Source organism: Convolutriloba macropyga, unplaced genomic scaffold, assembly GCF_964194025.1.
Source record: "Convolutriloba macropyga unplaced genomic scaffold, txConMacr16.3 SCAFFOLD_2035, whole genome shotgun sequence".
Classification (NCBI taxonomy): domain Eukaryota; kingdom Metazoa; phylum Xenacoelomorpha; order Acoela; family Convolutidae; genus Convolutriloba; species Convolutriloba macropyga.
The window spans coordinates 2,475-8,840 of record NW_027450679.1 but is presented as its reverse complement, the minus strand read 5'-3'; the positions used below and the strand labels follow the sequence as shown (position 1 = coordinate 8,840).

Sequence of the window (6,366 nt, the reverse complement as noted above, 5' to 3'; positions counted from 1 at the left end):
GATTTTTTTTTCAAGTAGTTTTGTGTTAGTTTTCACAACTGAACCAAGTTTTCTTTAACAAAATTTTCTCTAGGACTTGTAAATTAGGAGAAAAAAAATTATGTACAATTGACCTTGATGACTCATATATACATTATGTCAGCCAATTTGATGTATTTTCACGTAGTTTAATATTAGTTTTTCACTATTGAACCAAGTATTCCATAATAATTTCCTTTCTGTGACATGTAAAATAAGAGGAAAAAATGACGTACAATTGACCTGTCATGACTCATATATACATTATGTGAGCTAAATTGATGTTTTTTCAAGTAATTTTGTCTCTAGTCGAAAAACGTAGCCCTTCTCGACATCATCATTTATGTTTTTTGAATATTTAGACCAAAGTTCATCGTTCTTAAAAAGCCTTTTCTCGAGGGACTTTAGCTGCACGAGCGCTGAGTAATAGTTGTTTGGTAAGTCCAGGTCGTCTTTTGCCCAAAGCATTCCAAATTGGTATCTTTGATCATCGTGCGTTGTGGTTTTCTCTAAGATTTCGACTGCTCTGTGGTCTGCTGATGACCTTGGGTCAACTTCTTTCATTGCACTGTAAGACTCCAATTCGTACCAGGTTTTTAACTGCTCCACTAAATCTTGTTATGGCTCAATAATAGCTTTGAAGCAGGATGAAACGAAATTAGAGCTTGAAGGCAGTGGACAACTCATCACCCATCCTATTTGTAGATGGACGGCAAGGGGAGAGCATTTTGATTCACTTTCAAAATACTCAATTGGTCGGATGGCGTGGTACACGTCCTGGCCTAGAATCATTTCGATATCAAGCCTCTGTGCGCTAAAAGTCCCAATAGCAGTCACTGACCCAGCCTCTGTGCGCCAAAAGTTCCAGGAGTAGTCACTAACCCAACCTCTGTGCGCCAGATGTATCAATAGTAGTCACTGACCCAGCCTCTGGGCGCGAGAAGTCCCAATAATAGTCACTGACCCTGTCTCAGTGCGTCAAAAGTTTCAATAGTTTACATTTACTGGGGTTGAGGGCAATTTCTAAACTGATGTGACCGTTTCAAGTAAGAGAAGCAGAGCCTATTCTCAGCGACAATTGTAGTTCTTTGTGTTGGGTTCTGGCTAGTAAATTTTGGACATCGCCACAAAGGTTGCAAAGGTGCTGTCAATGGTTTATTTGGCTGGTTTACCACGGTAGCTTTTGAGAAGGTGTTTTGATGATAAAAAGTTGTACCACCACTCGAAAACGATACCACAGGTTGGCTCATATGAGAGTTTGCCATATGTTGTGCATTTATTTGGGAAACAGATTGGTCTACAGTATCTAAAGTTGGCATATGCCAAAGAGTTAAATTTGGTAAGAGGTGGCTTGCCATTGGATAATAATTTTGACGATGGTTCGGAATTGGGTTATGTCTACTCTGAACGTGTGCATTTTGATTCTGAGTGTTGAACGGTTGGCTTAAGACAACATTCGTCGTTTTGATTGTTTGTGCTCTGGTTCACAAAAATTGGAATGTTTGTTCGTGGACTTAGCATCATACTGTTGTTCACGTTCGCTGCTTGGGTCTGCTGTTGTTCAGAGTTATTGTGATTGGCATCATTTGAGGTCAGATTCAACGCTTCGCCCTGGGCAGAAAGATGATTAGGTCTAAAGACATTGTCCGATAAGTTAACAGCTACTTGAATGTTCTGACTGTCTGTTTGCAGATTACCAAAGTCGAAAATAAGATAAACGCCGTCAGAATCTTGCATTCAGAAGCTGGATGTGCCAAAAATTCATCTTAATTCATCAAAACACAATTCCGGAATTGCAAACTCAAAAATTTTTTAAAACAAAAAAAAAGTTAATCTTGCAAGATTCTTGCAAGATTCTTGCAAGATTATTTTTTTCTCGCAAGATCTTGCACGGTTAACTCCGTCTTGCAAGATCTAGCAAGATTAAATTTTTTGGCAAGATCTTGCAAGATTAACTCCGTCTTGCAAGATATTGCAAGATAAACTTTTGTTCTCGACTAGGGCTTCGAAATAAAAAATGACCAACTTAATTTTTCATGTTTTTTAAAAAAAATTGTTTGGTTTAACAAAGATCAGCAGCGCTAAAAAATTTTTTGCATATCATTCTAGCAAAAAAGACAGATTGTTGTCCGTAGTGATCACTGTTAGTGTCAATATTTTTTCTCAGAGGTGCCAAAGAAAACAGTCGACGGTTACTGCATGATCTTAGTGATAATGAAGGCTTGAACCTGGATTTTGTTATAATTTTCCATGTCAATCAAAAATCGTGGCAGAAAAATGAAAATGTTTGGGTATGAGCTTGTCTGGCTGTATGGACGTAACAACTGGACGTGCAAACCATGGCGACGCATCTGTGGCAACTTCCAGCTAGCATTCTCTGTAGATAGCAACATTTGTCGCCTTCAAATATTTTTCCTAAGTTTAATATTTTTGAGTTTAGATTTCAAGCGAGATTGATAGCTCTTTTCTCTCTCTCTCTCTCACAAAGTTTTATCAGCGGATTCAGGGTAAGTTGGATTAAAATGTAAAACTGAATGTCTCTAAACAATTTTTCATGTGTAATCTGTTTCTAGAAGGTATTTTATTTCATTTAGAGTTGCAACACATGATTTTTGATTTGTTTAAACCTTTTCATCTTGCGTGTCAGTATATGTCAATTTTCAGGCGACTGAACTCAATCTATAGTACGACGATGAAACCCAAAATAGGAAAAAGTTTTTTTAAAAATTAAAATGAAAATTCTAAAATTATTGATTTGAAGAGATATTTGTTAGAGTTTTATTTAGGAGAGTTGTCTGGACAAATTGAAGCTTTTCTTTCTATCTAATCAAATCTATGGATTCTCTCATTAATAAGAGAAGATAACAAAATTTTGTACTTGTTTTTAAGGCAGATGACGCTGACCACAAGAAAATATTTGCTCGCAGTGGCAGTTACAGTTCTAACATGGACAGAAGGGCAAGGTATCTTTCAAATGATATGTAAAGCATTTGGAGCCGAATATTTGGATGGAATGTCTTTGCCAGCTTGCTTCTCAACGGTCAATTTGGGAAAGGGACTTGTTAGTGCCGATGTTGCGGAAAACTTGTGCCGAGATATTTCGATGGTGCTTCCATTTGTCCAATCAAAAGTAATTATCCATCAGATTTGACTGCACACTTTTCCAATATACACAATCTCACAATATACACACATTCTCAAAATTACACAATCTCACATTTGACCTTTCTTACCTTTTAATACAGAGGTTCAAGTCCCTTCATTTAAAGGATAATAACATCTAAGAGACGACTCTTCGACTTGTCGGATACTAAATTGGCGAAATGAAATATCTACGGTAACAATAACGCTGAAAATTTGCTTATCTATGTAAACAACATAAATGACGATTGGTTCTTTTTCAACTTCGAGCAACCACCTGAAAATTTTGGTCGTAAAGTTATGATAGAATCGATTATTTTTCAGGAAATAAATTAATATTTTAATTGTTCTATCTAACAAGAAGAAAAATAGTGAAAAGACTCTTGGTTGCTTTACCTAAGCGTCGAAACTTTACAAATCCCGTAGCGAGAAAAATTAAAATGAACTATGTGAAATCTATCTCCAAGCTTGTGTTTACATCTATCTCCAAGCTTGTGTTTACAAAAAAATAATCTTTTTTTGCAGAATACATTAGTTTCTGCGAAAAAAAGATTATGTTTCCATGAGTCAATATGCTTTAGTAAAAATCAGACTAAAAAGATAGTGAAACTTTAGTCGAAGAAGTAGAAATAAATGCTGCTTAATTAGTTTTTCAATTGTGTAATTTTATAATTAAATTATAGAAGCATGCCGGGTACAGCAAAAAATTATTTGCTTGTGTATTTACCAAAAATTTGAGGCTGATGCTCTTTGATGTTTCGTTTGAGATTTATTGCGTTATTATTATGAAACGCATCCACTGAAAAAAATTTCGTGACTTAAAGGATATCTTCAAACGGTTCTTTATGAAAAAGGCAACGCGAATGAGTTTCTCGGAAAATTGCTATCTTTCAGGTTTTTGCGAAATTTGCCCAAAGTTTTCAAGACAGCAGTTCTTCTTAATTTGCGAGGCTACTTAAGCTTGATATAAACGCTAAAATGACCGCTTTAAACTTGTAAGCTGGTAATTTTTTTAACAGAATTTTTGCTGAATCATACAACTCTTCTAATCATATAAAAATAAATCTGATTTTTATGGAAAGATTCAACAAAATAGCCTGAAAAGCTATATAGAACAACTTTTCTACCAGCTTAAATTTGAAATATTTCAATTTCGTTTTGTATGCTCATTCTAAAACAGTTTTTTTCCTAAAAAATCATTGAAAAGGTTTGGCTGAAGTCACAATTACAGCAGTTAGAGTTGGTCTGTTGTTCAAAATTTAAAAAAAAAAACGCGAAAAGAAACTGAAATTGGGTTTCCAGTTGCAGTTACTTTTTTAGTTTTTTTCAATTTTTTCTTAAACACTTCATTTTTTTAACAATACAATAAAACAATTTCTGTACAATACGGTCGGATAAAGTTGTCTTGATTTCATAGATCAATGATTTCAGCTCTACGGCTGTGTTTTTTCTAAAAAAAATACTGTTGATGCGCAAAATAGGTCTACACAAATATCTTTTGATGCTCTGGTGTTTTTTTTTCAAAATCAGGAGGTCATTACTTGAGATTTGAAACATTTTAAAAAATTGTCGGAAATTTATTGGTTGGAAAATCCATAGCAAATTTATAGAACGTTTGCTAAATAATGCAAAAATTTCAAATAAGTGGAACACAAAAATCAGTAAAATTGTAAAAATTCTTGAAAATTATGTTAAGCATTGCGAAAATTGTTTAAATCTAGGAAAAAATTTGAATTTGTTTGATAAAAATTTAAATGATGAAACGCTATTTACAAAGTTTGTAAATCGGTTTGCAAAATTTTTGCAACTTTGACGATAGGTTAGGATTATGCAAGATTGTAGAGGCTGATAACGACAAAAGTGCTGCCGTAAAACCAGAGCATGACTTGGTGTTAAATCAATCAAAAAGACAAGCAAAACCAATTCCTTGAATAAAAAAATCTATAAATATTATAATTGAAGATTGAGAGGCTCTAAAAGATTAATCTCTCTCCAATTCTGAACAGAAAACCAATCCCTAGTAAATGAATAAATAAAAAAGAATTTCAAACAAATAGCACCATCATATTGACAAAAATTATGGATGTACGGAAAGCGAACAAAAAATTAAAAAGTACATTGCATCTCTTGTTGAGCTGTACAATCAATCTAAGGTTATTAGATTTTGCTAATCTAAAAAAACGAAGTTTTGATTTTATGGAATTACTGCTTATTAATTTAATCCGTAAAGCCTTGATAATGCCGTAAAGAATTTTCATACCCGAAGAAAACGTAACTTCATCTTTTTTCCTCATAATTTTTTAGAGTGATTTTCAGAACGAACTTTCTGCTTTGCTGTCCTGGGCAATTGGGAAAGGTCTTTCCAGAGACAGCGAGGCTGGATTTTGGACAAGATGGAGACGAACCAAAGAAGCACCTTTGAGTTCAGACGGAACTCTTACCGACGAAAATGAGGCAACCCGAAAAAATAGGAATCTTTTTCGAAGTAGGTTGTTGAAATTCATAATGGATTTACCTCGAGATTATTTATTAGCTGGCTAAGTTTGAATGCTCAGTTGAATTTTAATACAATTACACAAATAGCAAGAGATCTTTTTTAGAAGTCCTGAATGAGTTACCTAGTGAATGAAAACTTGGTTCATCCTACCAAGACAATTGAAACCCTTATTTTTTGAACCAAGACATGAGTTGCCTTAGCTTATGTTCTCGCAATAAATTTTCACCGGCATTCATTTTCTCGAGGAGCAATCATAGTGAAATTTGAGTTTTCAATGTTGCTCCACTGTCAGTGGAGCATAATGTAGAAATCAATGCAGCAAATGTTATTTGAATCCAACGATCAAAAATCGAAAAAGAAGCAAATTTCAGCTGGATACACGCAAAGCACACACACGCACACAAACAAACACACACAGACACACAATCACACACACACACACAACACACACACACATTAAAACTCAACAAACACACCCCGAGGGAGGAAAATTTAGAAACAGTTTATTTTGGAAACAGTTTTTTTGGATACAGTTTACTTTGGAAACAGTTTTTTTGTTGAACAGTACAGATTTAATGAGTGTCCTAATTTTATCCTGTTTTATTTGTGTTCTAGTCAGTTTTAATTGGAATGCTGTCCGGAAACTTCCAGCTATATTCTTTGTTTTGTCGTTTGACGCTCAATTACCTTTTTTCGATCTCTTACATCAA

The 6,366-nt window shown here is 34.4% G+C and overlaps 1 long non-coding RNA gene across 1 annotated transcript; it reads left to right on the top strand.

Moving 5' to 3' along the window:
* Positions 1–2,395: 2,395 nt before the first annotated feature.
* LOC142356078 (uncharacterized) lies at positions 2,396–5,638 on the top strand. The gene is made up of 3 exons (XR_012761358.1): positions 2,396–2,525; positions 2,908–3,148; positions 5,476–5,638. It is a non-coding gene; the product is annotated as an uncharacterized LOC142356078 (long non-coding RNA).
* Positions 5,639–6,366: the final 728 nt, after the last annotated feature.